The 15,053-nt window shown below is 45.4% G+C and overlaps 1 protein-coding gene and 1 long non-coding RNA gene across 4 annotated transcripts in view; both read left to right on the forward strand.

Moving 5' to 3' along the window:
- LOC103173183 (NACHT, LRR and PYD domains-containing protein 3-like) overlaps positions 1–1,616 on the forward strand; it is a 29,849-nt gene extending 28,233 nt beyond the window's left edge. Inside the window, exon 9 of the mRNA XM_042346161.1 lies at positions 1,586–1,616. The gene's annotated coding sequence lies outside the window, so the exon portion shown is untranslated. The remainder of the gene's footprint in view (positions 1–1,585) is intronic.
- Positions 1,617–1,725: 109 nt separating this feature from the next.
- Positions 1,726–12,580, forward strand: LOC121852054. Of its 3 annotated transcripts, none has more exons than XR_006086046.1 (2): positions 1,726–1,756; positions 12,499–12,580. It is a non-coding gene; the product is annotated as an uncharacterized LOC121852054 (long non-coding RNA). The 3 variants fall into 3 exon arrangements; XR_006086048.1 differs by lacking the exon at positions 1,726–1,756 and adding an exon at positions 5,372–5,404; XR_006086047.1 differs by lacking the exon at positions 1,726–1,756 and adding an exon at positions 9,027–9,054.
- The last annotated feature ends 2,473 nt before the right edge of the window (positions 12,581–15,053 follow it).

Genomic DNA, 15,053 nt, shown 5'->3' on the forward strand with positions numbered 1-15,053 from the left:
GAGTGCATTTATGGGAGTGTGTGTTTGTGCGTGTAATTTTGTGTGTGTGTTTGTGTGCATGTGTGTGTATGTGTATTTCTATGTGTATATGTGTCTCTGTGTGTGTGTCTGTGTGTTTCTGTCTCTGTGTGGGTGCATTTGTTCTCTGGGTCATGTAATTGTGTGTGTGTATTTGTGTTTATGTGTGTGTGTTTGTGTGTGATTTTGTTGAATTTATGTGTGTTTGTGTGAGTTTTTGCGTGTGTGTGGTTGCATGAGTGTGTTTGTGTGTGTGTGTTTGTGTGAATGTGTGCGTATGTCTCTTTGTGTGTGCCTTTCTGTGTTTATATGTGTCTCTGTATGTGTGTGTGTGCGTGTTTGTGTGTCTGTATGTATCTGTCTCTGCGTGGGTGCTTTTCTTCTGTGGGTCATGTATTTGTGCGTGTGTGTTTGTGTGAGCTTTTGCGGGTGTGTGGTTGCCTGAGTGTGTTTTTGTGTGTGTGTCAGTGTGTGGGTATTTGTCTGTGGGTCATGTGTTGTTTGTGTGTGTATGTATTTATGTGTGTGCGTGTTTCCGCGTGTGTGTGTCTATCTGTGTATGTCTATGTGTGTTTGTGCATGTCTGTGTGTGTGTATTTGGCTTTGGGACATGTGTTCTGTGCGTGTACGTGCATTTATGTGTGTGGTTGTGTGGGATTTTGTTTATGTTTGTATGTGTGCGTGTGATTGTTTGCGCGCGTGTGTTTATGCGTGTGTGCGATTTTGTGTGCATGAGTTTGTGAGAGTTTGGGCGTGTTTGTGGGTTTCTGTGTTTGAGTGTGTGCATATTTGATGTGTGTTTGTTTGTGTATGTGTATTTATGTGTGCGTGTTTGCATGTGATTTTGTGTGTCTGTATTTATTTCGGTTTTATGTGTGTTTGTATGTTTGTGTGTTGTGTTTGTTTGTGTGTATATGTGCGTGCGTGTTTGTAAGTTTGCTTTTGTGTGTGCTTCTTTGTTTGTGTGTTTCTGTGTGTGTGTATTTGTGTGTGTTTGCGTGTATGTTTGTGTTTGTATGTTTGCTTGTGTTTATTTCTGTGTTTACGTATGTGCGTTTGCATGTGTTTGTGTGTCGTGTCTGTGTGAGTATTTGTTTGTGTATGTTTCTCTGACTGCGGGGGATTGTGTGCGTTTGTGTGTCTGTGTGCTTCTTTGTGTGTTTCTGTGTGTGTTTTCGTACATATGTTTTTGCGTGAGTGTGTTTGTGTGTGCGTTTATTTATGTGCATTTGTGTGCATGTGTGTTTCTATATGTATGTGTGTATTTCAGTGTGTCTGCGTGTGTGTCTATGTGTGCGCGTTTGTGTGTGTTTGAGTGTGTGTTTCTGTATGTGTGTATTTGTATGTGGGTCACATAGCGTTTATATAAGTGTGTGGGTAAGAGTGTATCTGTGGCTGCGTGTCTGTGTTCGTGTGTATCCTGGTGTGTATGTGTGTGTTTGTGTGTGTGTCTGTATATGCACTCCCCTACAACCTGTCCGGCATCAAACAAACTGTGAGTGACAGTGGGTTACACACACTGTGTTTACTCTGATCCCTGTTATGTCTCTGTGTCTCTGATCTCCAGGTTGGACAGTAACAATCTGACAGCGGATTGTACCGAGGATCTGACCTCCGCTCTCAGCACAAACCACTCACTGACGGAGCTGAACCTGAATAATAATAATCTGGGAGATTGTGGAGTGAAGCGACTGTGTGAGGCTCTGAGGAACCCGGAGTGTAAAATACAGAGTCTGTGGTAAGTAACGCACTGTGTCTCCAGAGTCTGAATGACTCCAATATCTCAATGTGTTTATTGTGACTGTCTGATCAGTGCGGCTGAATACTGTGACAGGAATCGGTGTGACAGTGTGAGGCCACAAACCATCGTTTACATCAAACTCTCAACGTGTGTTAATGTGTGTGTGTGGGTGTGTCCTTTGCAACTATCTACAACGACTTTAGAATGACCCGGTTCCAGTTTACCAATTGGTTGAGTTCAGTCACTTTATTCAGGACAGAACAGCAGGAAATACACAAATAAATGAAACAATAAAATAATACACAAGACACAAAGTGGTACCGAGCGGATTCCTGTCACAGCACTGGTCGTGTCTCGCACTGCTCCGCTACCGTTCCCGAGAGATATCTAACACACCTTTGTTCAAAGGCACCTAAATAACTCCAGACAAAGCTGTCATTTTTTAAGAAAAACAACTCCTTATATGGTTATATCCATAATATGTTTCAATTTCAATTCTCCCTTTAACCACAAGGACTTTAACCCTTATATTGCCATTGTTTTGGGTTCTGCCTTCAGTCACTGAGCTGTTCCGCCTTTGCACTTCTATTTTCGATTCTTAAACCACACTTTAACATTAATCGATGACAAAACTGCGTGTGTGTATGTCTGTGTGTGTGTGTGTCAGTGTGTGTGTGTGTGTGTACGTATGTGTGTGTGTCAATGCATATGCTTTTGTGTGTGTGAGTGTGTGTGTCTGTTTGCGTGTCTGTGTGTATGTGTGCGTTTGCCTGTGTATGTGGGTCTGTGTGCTTTTGTGAGTGCTTTCGTAAGTGTGTGTCTGTGTGAGCGATTGTTTGTGTGTGTGTTTGTCTTTGTTTCTGTGTTTGGGTTTGTGTGTGTGTTTTTGAGTATATCTATGTATATTGTGTGTCTGGATGTGTTCATGTGTGTATCTCTGTCTATGTGTGTGTGTTTCTGCGGGTTTTTTTCTTTCTCTGTGTGTATTTGTGTTCGACTGTGTTTGCTTGTGTGTATGTGTGTTTGTATGTGTGTTTGTGTGTTTGTTTGTGTGTTTGGTGTGTGTATTTGTGTGAATTTGTGCTTGCGAGAGTGTGTGTGTCAGAGCCTTGGGACGACATGAAAGGCGATATACAATGGTAATCTTGTTGTTGTGTGCGTTTGTGTATGTTCCTGTGAGTGTGTGCGATTGTGTGTGTGTATTCCCAGAGGATCGAGTTCAAGATCCTCGTCCTCACCTTTAAGGCCATCCATGGACTCGCCCCCTCCTCCCCTCTCTGACCTGCTGACTCCCTACCAACCTGCCCGCTCCCTCCGTCCAGTGGGCTCCGGGCTGCTCCGTGTCTCCCGCCCGACCCGCCCTCCCATCGGTGTCCGGGCTTTCAGCCTCTCTGCCCCACACTCTGGGACTCCATCCCACGGTCCCTTCCCCTCACTTCCTCTCTTGTCTCCTTCAAGGTCGGTCTCAAGACCCTTCTCTTCGATCGTGCCTTTGGTCTCCCTCCCACCTCTCTGCCTTCCCTCACTCCTACCCCACCCCTCCCCCACCCCTCGCCACCCCTTCCTCCCCACCCCTCGCCACCCCTCCCTCACCCCTCCCGCCACCCCTCCCCACCCCTCCCCACCCTCCCACCCTCCCCCATGCTCAGGCCCCGACACCTGACTGTTCAGCGCTTTGGGACGTCCTGCCGACGTGAAAGGCGCTCTGTAAATGCAATTTTATTGATGTTATTGTGTATTTGTGTGTGTGTGTGTGTGTGAGTGTGTGTGCGTGTCTGCGGGTATGTGCGTGGTTGTGTCTGTGTGCTTGCACGTTTGTGTGTTTGGTTGTGTGTATGTGTATTTATGTTTGTGTGTTTTTCTGTGTGTGGGTGTTTTGTGTGTGTGTGTTTGCGTATGTTTGTCTGTGTGAATCTATGTATGTTTATGTCTGTGTTTGTATTTGATTTTGTGTTTCTTTGTTTGTTTGTGTGTTTTTGAGTGTGTGTCTGTTTGTCTTTATGTATGTTTCTATGTGTATGTGTGTGATTGTGTGTTGTGTTTTTGTGTGTGCGTATTTGTGAGTTTGTTTTTGTGTGTCTTTTTTTGTGTGTTTCTGTGTATATTTGTGCGTGTGTTTTCGCGTGTATGGTTATGTATGTTTGTGTATACCTGTATGTGTGTGTGTGTAATTGTGTGCTTTTTTCTCCGTGTGTGTGTGTGTTTACGTGTCTGTTTGCGTGTGTTTCTGTGTGTCCGTTTGTTTGTGTTTCTTTGAGTGTGTGTGTTTGTTTCTGTGTGTTTCTCTGTGTATATGTGTCTGTGTGTCTGTATCTGTGTGTGTGTATTTGTCTGTGTGACATGTGTTTGTTTGTGTGTGTATGTGTGTGCCTGCATGAGTGTGTTTGCGTGTGTTTCTGTGTGTGTGTGTTTACTTGTTTGTGGGTCGTGTGTGTGTGACTGATTGTATTTGTCTGTGGGTCATGTGTTTGTTTATGTGTGTATGTGCATGTATGTGTGTGTGTTTGTGTGCCATTTTGTTTATGTTTGTATGTGTGCTTGTGTGAGTGATTGTGCTTATTTTGCGTGTGTGTGTTTGTGTGTGTTGGCGTGTGTTCGATTTTGTGTGTGTGAGTTTGTGAGTGTTTGTGTGAGTTTCTGTGTGTGTTTGTGTATTTCTGTGTGTGCGTGTGAGTTTGTGTGTGTGTATATTTGTGTGTCTGTGTGTATCTATGTATGTCTATTTATATATGTGTGTTTGTTTGTATGTGCTGTGCTTCTGTTTGTGATTGTGTGTTTTTGAGTGTGTCTTTATGTGCGTTTGTATGTTTGCGGGTGTTTGTGTGTGCGTGTTTGTCAATCTGTTTTCGTGTACGTTTGTTTGTGTGGTTCTGTGTGTGTGTACTTGTGTGTGTTTGTGTGAATGTTTATGTATGTTTGTGTGTGTATGCGTGTTTGTGCGTGCGTGTGTTTTTCTCTGTGTGTGTGTTTGCGTGTGGTTGTGTTTGTGTGCATGTGTGTGTGTGTTTGTGTGAATGATTGATTGTTTGTGTGTGTTTGTGTTTGCTTGTGTGAGTTTCTGTGTGTGTGTTTGCGTATGTGTTTGCGTGGGTGAGTTTTTGGGTGTGATTGTGTATGTTTCTGTGTGAGCGCGTTTGTGTGAGAGTGTTTGTGTGTTTGTTTGTCTGCGTGAGTGTGTGTATTTATGTGTGTCTGTGTGTTTCTGTGTGTGCGTCTCTCTGTTTATGTGACTCTGTTTGTGTGCGTTTGTGTGTATTTTTCTGTGGGTCATGTGTCTGTGTTTGTGTGTATTTGTGTGTGTGAGTGTAAGTGTGTGTCTGCGGTGATGTTTTTGTCTGTCTTTTGTGTGTGTGTGTGTTTGTGTATATGAACTCCTACAACCTGTCCGGCATCAAACAAACTGTGAGTGACAGTGGGTTACACACACTGTGTTTACTCTGTTCCCTGTTATGTCTCTGTGTCTCTGATCTCCAGGTTGAACAGTAACAATCTGACAGCGGATTGTACCGAGGATCTGACCTCCGCTCTCAGCACAAACCACTCACTGACGGAGCTGTACCTGAATAATAATAATCTGGGAGATTGTGGAGTGAAGCGACTGTGTGAGGCTCTGAGGAACCCGGAGTGTAAAATACAGAGTCTGCAGTAAGTAACGCACTGTGTCTCCAGAGTCTGAATGACTCCAATATCTCAATGTGTTTATTGTGACTGTCTGATCAGTGCGGCTGAATATTGTGACAGGAATCGGTGTGACAGTGTGAGGCCACAAACCATCGTTTACATCAAACTCTCAACATGTATTAATGTGTGTGTGTGGGTGTGTCCTTTGCAACTATCTACAACGACTTTAGAATGATCCGGTTCCAGTTTACCAATTGGTTCAGTTTAGTCACTTTATTCAGGACAGAACAGCAGGAAATACACAAATAAATGAAACAATAAAATAGTACACAATACACAAAGCGGTACCGAGCGGATTCCTGTCACAGCACTGGTCGTGTCCCGCACTGCTCCGCTACCGTTCCCGAGAGATATCTAACACACCTTTGTTTAAAGACAACTGAATAACTCCAGACAAAGCTGTCTTTTTTAAGAAAAACAACTCCTTATATGGTTATATCCATAATATGTTTCAATTTCAATTCTCCCTTTAACCACAAGGACTTTCCGTGTCCCTGTAAGTCCTGACCTTATATTGCCATTGTTTTGGGTTCTGCCTTCAGTCACTGAGCTTTGCCGCCTTTGCACTTCTATTTTAGATTCTTGAACCACACTTTAACATTAACCCAAGACAACAGTTTGTATGTATGTCTCTGTGTGTGTGTGTGTGTGTGTCAGTGCATGTGTCTGTGCATGTGTGTGATTGTGTATGTATGTCTGTGTGTGTGTGTCAATGCATATGTGTGTGTGTCTGTTTACGTGTCTCTGTGTGTGTGTGCGTTTGCCTGTGTATGTGGGTCTGTGTGCTTTTGAGTGCTTTCGTAAGTGTGTGTGTGTTTGTCTGTGTGAGTGATTGTTTGTGTGTGTGTTTGTCCTTGTTTCTGTGTTTGTGTGTGTGTTTTTGAGTATATCTGTATATATATTTTGTGTCTCTCTGTCTGTGTGTGTTTGTTTCTGCAGAGTTTTTTGTGTCTCAGTGTGTATTTGTGTTCGACTGTGTTTGCTTGTGTGACTTTGTGCTTGTGAGTGTGTGTGTGTCAGAGCCTCGGGACGTCCGACATGAAAGGTGATATACAACTGTAATCTTGTTGTTGTTGTGTGCGTTTGTGTATGTTCCTGTGAGTGTGCGCGATTGTGTGTGTGTTTGTGTGTGTTCCTGTGAGTGTGTGTGATTGTGTGTGTGTATACCAGAGGATCGAGTTCAAGATCGTCGTCCTCACCTTTAAGGCCATCCATGGCCTCGCCCCCTCCTCCCCTCTCTGACCTGCTGACTCCCTACCAACCTGCCCGCTCCCTCCGTCCAGTGGGCTCCGGGCTGCTCCATGTCTCCCGCCCGACCCGCCCTCCCATCGGTGTCCGGGCTTTCAGCCTCTCTGCCCCACACTCTGGGACTCCATCCCACGGTCCCTTCCCCTCACTTCCTCTCTTGTCTCCTTCAAGGCCGGTCTCAAGACCCTTTTCTTCGACCGTGCCTCTTGTCGCCCTCCCACCTCTCTGACTTGCCTCCCCGCTACATCACCCCTCCCTCACCCATTACCCCTACCCCATCCCTTCCTCATGCTGGGACCCCACCCCCTGACTATTCACCGCTTCGGGACGTCCTCCCGACATGAAAGGCGCTCTATAAATGTCATTTTGTTTATGTTGTTGTGTCTTTGTGTGTATTTGTGTGTTTGTAAGTGTGTATGTGTGCGGCTGTTTATGTGTGTTTGTGGTGTGTATGTTTCTGTCGTTTTGCATATGTTTGCGTGGGTGCGTTCGCATGTATGATTGTGTGTATGATTATGCATGTTTCTGTGTGTGCGCTTATGTGTGTAGGTTTGTGTGTTTATTTGTGTGTGCATGTTTGTGTATGTATTTGTGTGTTTGTTTGTGTGTATGTGTATTTATGTTTGTGTCTTTGTGTGTGATTTTGTTTATGTTTATGTGTGTTCTTGCGTGTGTGTGTTTCCGTGTGTGCGATTTTGTGTGTGTGAGTTTGAGAGTGTATTTGTGAAAGTTTGTGTGAGTTTCTGCGTTTGTGTGTGTGTTTTTGTGTGTGGGTGTTTGTGTGTGTTTGCATTTGCGTGTATTTTTATGTTTGTTTGTGTGTATCTGCATATGTATATTTACGTGGGTCTGTGTCTGTGTTAAATTTTGTGTTTCCATGTGTGTTTGTGTGTTTTTGAGTATGTGTCTGTGTATCTTTATGTATGTTTCTATGTGTGTTTGTATGCTTTTGTGTGTGTGTGTGATTGTGTGTCTTATGTTTACTTGTGTGTGCATGTGTGTGCGTGTTTGTGAGTTTTTTTATGTTTATGTTTGTTTGTGTGTTTCTGAATGTGTATTTGGGTGTGTGTTTGTGTGTATGTTCATGCATGTTTTCGTGTGTGTATGCGTGTTTTTGTGTGTTTGTTTCTGTGTGTTTCTCTCTGTGTGCGATTGTGTGCATTTGTGTATATGTGTTTGTTTCTGTATGTTTGTGTGTGTTTGTGTATGCTTGTGTGTGTTTCTGTGAGCGTGTTTGTGTGCAACTATGCTTGCGTGGGTAGGTATATTTGTGTGCGTGATTGTGTGTTTCGGTGTGTGTGCTCTTGTGTGAGTGCGTTTGTGTGTTTGTGCGTGTATTTTTGAGTGTGATGGTGTGTGTGTATTTGTGGGTGTGCGTTTGTTTGTGTGCATGTATGTGTATTTCTGTGTATGTGTGTCTGTGTGTTTGTTTCTCTGTGTGTGTATTTATCTGTGGGTCATGTGTTTGTTTTTGCGTGTGAGTGTATTTATGTGTGCGTTTGTGTGTGACATATTGTTAATCTTTGTGTGTGTGCTTGTGTGAGTGTTTGCATGTGTGCGATTCTGTGTGTATGTGTTTATGAGTGTGTGTTTGTGTGTTTCTGAGTGTGTGAGTTTGTGCGTGAGTTTGTGTGTGTGTTTGTGTGTGTTTCTCTGCGTGGGTGGGATCGTGTGCGTTTATGTCTGTGTGTTAGTTTGTGTGTGTTTGCGTATGTATGTGTTTGGATGGGTAAGATTGTGCGAGTGTGAATGTTTGCTTTTCTGTGTATGCGTGTTTGTGTGAGTGTGTCTGTGTGTGTTTGTGTGCGTGTTTGTGTGCGTATGTGTAATTTTGTATGTGTGTCTCTGTGTGTGTGTCTGTATGTTGTTGTGTGTGTGTTTGTGTGTTCGTTTGTGTGCGTGAGAGTGTATGTATTTTTGTGTGTGTGTTTCTGTGTGTATTTGTGTATTTCTGTGTGTGTCTGTGTTTTTTTCTTTGTCTGTGGATCATGTTTGGTTGTTTGTGTGTTTGTTTGTGTGAGAGTAAGTGTGTATCTTTGTCTGTGTGTTTGTCTGCTATGTATGTTTGCTGGTGTGTATGTGTGTGTGTGCACTCCTGCAACCTGTCCGGCATCAAACAAACTGTGAGTGACAGTGGGTGACACACACTGTGTTTACTCTGATCCCTGTTGTGTCTCTGTGTCTCTGATCTCCAGGTTGGACAGTAACAATCTGACAGCGGATTGTACCGAGGATCTGACCTCCGCTCTCAGCACAAACCACTCACTGACGGAGCTGAACCTGAATAATAATAATCTGGGAGATTGTGGAGTGAAGCGACTGTGTGAGGCTCTGAGGAACCCGGAGTGTAAAATACAGAGTCTGCGGTAAGTAACGCACTGTGTCTCCAGAGTCTGAATGACTCCAATATCTCAATGTGTTTATTGTGACTGTCTGATCAGTGCGGCTGAATATTGTGACAGGAATCGGTGTGACAGTGTGAGGCCACAAACCATCGTTTACATCAAACTCTCAACATGTATTAATGTGTGTGTGTGTCCTTTGCAACTATCTACAACGACTTTAGAATGACCCGGTTCCAGTTTACCAATTGGTTGAGTTCAGTCACTTTATTCAGGACAGAACAGCAGGAAATACACAAATAAATGAAACAATAAAATAATACACAAGACACAAAGCGGTACCGAGCGGATTCCTGTCACAGCACTGGTCGTGTCTCTCACTGCTCCGCTACCGTTCCCGAGAGATATCTAACACACCTTTGTTTAAAGACAACTGAATAACTCCAGACAAAACTGTCTTTTTTAAGAAAAACAACTCCTTATATGGTTATATCCATAATATGTTTCAATTTCAATTCTCCCTTTAACCACAAGGACTTTCCGTGTCCTTGTACGTCCTGACCTTATATTGCCATTGTTTTGGGTTCTGCCTTCAGTTACTGAGCTTTGCCGCCTTTGCACTTCTATTTTAGATTCTTGAACCACACTTTAAATTAATCCATGACAACACTGTGTGTATGTATGTCTGTGTGTGGGTGTATGTGTCAGTGCATGTGTTTGTGTGTGTGTCAATGCACATGCTTTTGTGTGTGTGTGCGTTTCTGTGTGTATGTGTGCGTTTGCCTGTGTATGTGGGTCTGTGTGCTTTTGTGAGTGCTTTCGTAAGTGTGTGTGTATCAATGTGAGCGATTGTTTGTGTGTGTGTTTGTCTTTGTTTCTGTGTTTGTGTTTTTGAGTATATATATATTGTGTGTCTGGATGTGTTTACGTGTGTGTCTCTGTCTGTGTGTGTGTGTTTCTGCGGGGTTTTTTGTTTCTCTGTGTGTTTTTGTGTTCGTTCGACTGTGTTTGCTTGTGTGTACGTTTGTTTGTGTGTGTGTTTGTGTGTTTCTGTGTGTGTGACTTTGTGCTTGTGAGTGTGTGTGTGTGTCAGAGCCTTGGGACGTCCGACATGAAAGGCGATATACAACTGTAATCTTGTTGTTGTTGTTGTGTGCGTTTGTGTGTGTTCCTGTGAGTGTGTGCGATTGTGTATGTGTTTGTGTATGTTCCTGTGAGTCTGTGCGATTGTGAGTGTGTGTATCCCAGAGGATCGAGTTCAAGATCGTCGTCCTCACCTTTAAGGCCATCCATGGCCTCGCCCCCTCCTCCCCTCTCTGACCTGCTGACTCCCTACCAACCTGCCCGCTCCCTCCGTCCAGTGGGCTCCGGGCTGCTCCGTGTCTCCCGCCCGACCCGCCCTCCCATCGGTGTCCGGGCTTTCAGCCTCTCTGCCCCACACTCTGGGACTCCATCCCACGGTCCCTTCCCCTCACTTCCTCTCTTGTCTCCTTCAAGGTCGGTCTCAAGACCCTTCTCTTCGATCGTGGCTTTGGTCTCCCTCCCACCTCTCTGCCTTCCCTCACTCCTACCCCACCCCTCCCCCACCCCTCGCCACCCCTCCCGCACCCCTCGCCACCCCTCCCCACCCCTCCCGCCACCCCTCCCCCACCCCTCCCCCATGCTCAGGCCCCGACACCTGACTGTTCAGCGCTTTGGGACGTCCTGCCGACGTGAAAGGCGCTCTGTAAATCCAATTTTATTGATGTTATTGTGTATTTGTGTGTGTGTGTTTGTGTGTGTGAGTGTGTGTGCGTGTCTGCGGGTATGTGCGTGGTTGTGTCTGTGTGCTTGCACGTTTGTGTGTTTGGTTGTGTGTATGTGTATTTATGTTTGTGTGTTTTTCTGTGTGTGTTTGTGTGTGGGTGTTTGTGTGTGCTTGTGTGTGTGTATTTGGGTATGTTTGTGTGAATCTATGTATGTGTTTTATGTCTGTGTTTGTATTTGATTTTGTGTTTCTTTGTTTGTCTGTGTGTTTTTGAGTGTGTGTCTGTTTGTCTTTATGTATGTTTCTATGTGTATGTGTGTGATTGTGTGTTGTGTTTTTGTGTGTGCGTATTTGTGAGTTTGTTTTTGTGTGTCTTTGTTTGTGTGTTTCTGTGTGTATTTGTGCGTGTGTTTTCGCGTGTATGGTTATGTATGTTTGTGTATGCATGTGTGTGTGTGTGTAATTGTGTGCTTTTTTCCGTGTGTGTGTGTGTTTACGTGTATGTTTGCGTGTGTTTGTGTGTGTCCATTTGTTTGTGTTTCTGTGAGTGTGTGTGTTTGTTTCTGTGTGTTTCTCTGTGTATATGTGTCTGTGTGTCTGTACCTGTGTGTGTGTATTTGTCTGTGCGACATGTGTTTGTTTGTGTGTGTATGTGTGTGCTTGCATGAGTGTGTTTGCGTGTGTTTCTGTGTCTGTGTGTCTACTTGTTTGTGGGTCATGTGTTTGTGTGTGTGACTGAGTGTATTTGTCTGTGGGTCATGTGTTTGTTTATGTATGTGTGTGTTTGTGTGCCATTTTGCTTATGTTTGTATGTGTGCTTGTGTGAGTGATTGTGCTTATGTTTGCGTGTGTGTGTGTTTGAGTGTGTGTGTTGGCGTGTGTTCGATTTTGTGTGTATAAGTTTGTGAGTGTTTGTGTGAGTTTTTGTGTGTGTTTGTGTGTTTCTGTGTATGTCTATTTATATATGTGTGTTTGTTTGTATGTGCTGTGCTTCTGTTTGTGATTGTGTGTTTTTGAGTGTGTCTTTATGTGCGTTTGTATGTTTGTGGGTGTTTGTGTGTGCGTGTTTGTCAGTCTGTTTTCGTGTACGTTTGTTTGTGTGTTTCTGTGTGTGTGTATTTGTGTGTGTTTGTGTGAATGTTTATGTATGTTTGTGTGTGTATGCGTGTTTGTGCGTGCGTGGGGTTTTTCTGTGTGTGTGTTTGCGTGTGGTTGTGTTTGTGTGCATATGTGTGTGCGTTTGTGTGAATGATTGATTGTTTGTGTGTGTGTTTGTGTTTGCTTGTGTGAGTTTCTGTGTGTGTGTTTGCGTACGTATGTGTTTGCGTGGGTGAGTTTTTGGGTGTGATTGTGTATGTTTCTGTGTGAGCGCGTTTGTGTGAGAGTGTTTGTGTGTTTGTTTGTCTGCGTGTGTGAGTGTGTGTATTTATGTGTGTATGTGTGTGTCTGTGTGCGCGTCTCTCTGTTTATGTGACTCTGTTTGTGTGTGTTTGTGTGTATATTTCTGTGGGTCATGTGTTTGTGTGTATTTGTGTGTGTGAGAGTAAGTGTGTGTCTGCGGCGATGTTTTTGTCTGTGTTTGTGTGTGTTGGTGTGTGTGTGTGTTTGTGTGTATGAACTCCTACAACCTGTCCGGCATCAAACAAACTGTGAGTGACAGTGGGTTATACCCACTGTGTTTACTCTGATCCCTGTCATGTCTCTGTGTCTCTGATCTCCAGGTTGGACAGTAACAGACTGACCGATGGCTGCACTGATGCTCTGGTCTCCGCTCTCAGTACAAACCGCTCACTGAGGTTCCTGGACCTGAGGTTGTAACTCCTTCACAGACGGCTCTGTCCCGCTCTCCGCCGCCTCATACAGACCTGCACCAGTCTGGAGGGATCAGGTGAGTGTTTGTGTCAGTGTTTAATGTGATAAACACACAGAGAAAGGGCTGTGTATCAGAATGGGAACAGTTTGAAGGGATTTATTTATGTATTAAACTGCGACACGAACAGTTTACAGTTTGTACCATTATCCCGTGGGTTTATTTCCTGTTTAATGTGTTTCAGGCTGTGGGGGAATGGGTTCAGTTCAGACGGAGAGAATCAGCTGCAGTCACTGCGGGGAATCAGAGCTGAGCTGTCAGTGGATGTGTGACACTGACTGAGGCAGTGACTGTCCACACAGTCTGTGTAATATGGAATATATTCTGGACACTGTAGTGACTGATTATTAAAGATGTTGATCCTGATTCCTCTCCCATCTCTGCTCTGGGGACCGTTATTGACACACACCGCCTACGGCCGTGCGGGCGGCTGGAGAGCCCCGACCCTCAGTCACTGCTAAACTGCTGTAAGCGACCACAACTGATGCACTTTCTCTCACAGTCTCTCTCTCTCTCTCTGTGTGTCAGTCCCTCTCAGTTTATATATTTCCGTCTCTCTATTTCAGGCTCTCTCTTTCGTTGTCTCTCTTAGTCTCCGTCTCTCTCTCTCTGTGTGTGTGTGTGTGTGTTTGCCTCAGTCAGTGCGTGTCTATGAGATAGTGGGCGAGAGAGCAGTCAGTCTGTGTGTGTGTGTCTGTGTGTGAGAGAAGTCAGTGTGTGTGTGTGAGAGAGAGCAGTCAGTGAGTGTGTGTGTGCGTGTGTGAGGCAGTCGGTGTGTGTGTGTGTGTGAGAGAGAGAGAGAGAGCAGTCGGTGTGTGTGGGAGAGCAGTCAGTGTGTGTGTGAGAGAGCAGTCAGTGTGTGTGTGTGTGTGTGTTGGGGAGAGCAGTGTGTGTGAGAGAGAGCAGTCAGTATGTGTGTGTGTGTGAGAGCAGTCAGTGTGTGTGTGTGTGCGTGTGAGCAGTCAGTGTGTGAGAGAGCAGTCAGTGTGTGTGTGAGATAGCAGTCGATGTGTGTGAGAGAGGGAGAGCAGTCAGTGTGTGAGAGAGAGCAGTCAGTGTGTGTGTGTGAGCAGTCAGTGTGTGAGAGAGAGCAGTCAGTGTGTGTGTGTGAGAGCAGTCAGTGTGTGAGAGAGAGAGTGAGCAGTCAGTGAGTGTGTGTGTGTGTGGGAGAGCAGTCAGTGTGTGTGTGTGTGGAGAGCAGTCAGTTTGTGTGTGTGTGGGAGAGCTGTCAGTGTGTGTGTGTGTGTGTGAGATAGCAGTCGAAGTGTGTGAGAGAGAAAGAGCAGTCAGTGTGTGTGTGTGTGTCGTGTGTGTGTGAGAGCAGTCAGTGTGTGTGTGTGTGGGAGAGCAGTCAGTGTGTGTGTGGTGTGGTGTGTGAGAGAGAGAGCAGTCAGTGTGTGTGTGTGTGTGTGTGTCAGAGCAGTCAGTGTGTGTGTGTGTGTGTGTGGGAGAGCAGTCAGTGTGTGTGTGTGTGTGGGAGAGCAGTCAGTGTGTGTGTGTGTGTGGGAGAGCAGTCAGTGTGTGTGTGAGAGCATCAGTGTGTGTGTGGGGAGAGCAGTCAGTATGGTGTGTGGTGTGTGTGTGGGGAGAGCTGTGTGTGTAGTGTGTGTGTGAGAGAGCAGTCAGTGTGTGTGTGTGTGTGTGTGAGCAGTCAGTGTGTGTGTGTGTGTGAGAGAGAGCAGTCAGTGTGTGTGTGTGGGGGGAGAGCAGTCAGTGTGTGAGAGAGAGCAGTCAGTGTGTGTGTGTGTGCGTGTGAGCAGTCAGTGTGTGAGAGCAGTCAGTGTGTGTGTGGAGAAGCAGTCAGTGTGTGTGAGAGAGGGAGAGCAGTCAGTGTGTGTGTAGGAGAGCAGTCAGTGTGTGTGTGGAGCAGTCAGTGTGTGTGAGGAGAGCAGTCAGTGTGTGAGAGAGAGCAGTCAGTGGTGTGTGTGTGAGAGCAGTCAGTGGTGTGTGAGAGAGAGAGTGAGCAGTCAGTGGTGTGTGTGTGTGTGTGGTGGAGAGCAGTCAGTGTGTGTGTGTGTGTGGGAGAGCAGTCAGTGTGTGTGTGTGTGAGTGTGAGATAGCAATCGAAGTGTGTGTGAGAGAGAGAGAGCAGTCAGTGTGTGTGTGTGTGTGAGAGAGAGCAGTCAGTGTGTGTGTATGTGTTGGAGAGCAGTCAGTGTGTGAGAGAGAGCAGTCAGTGTGCGTGTGTGTGTGAGATAGCAGTCGATGTGTGTGTGGGAGAGAGAGAGAGCAGTCAGTGTGTGTGTGTGCGCGTGAGCAGTCAGTGTGTGTGTGTGTGAGATAGCAGTCGAAGTGTGTGAGAGAGAGAGAGAGAGCAGTCTGTGTGTGTGTGTGTGTCAGAGCAGTCAGTGTGTGTGTGTGTGGGAGAGCAGTCAGTGTGTGTGTGTGTGGGAGAGCAGTGTGTGT

The sequence above is a fragment of the Callorhinchus milii genome, unplaced genomic scaffold (assembly GCF_018977255.1).
Source record: "Callorhinchus milii isolate IMCB2004 unplaced genomic scaffold, IMCB_Cmil_1.0 Scaffold353, whole genome shotgun sequence".
NCBI lineage: Eukaryota > Metazoa > Chordata > Chondrichthyes > Chimaeriformes > Callorhinchidae > Callorhinchus > Callorhinchus milii.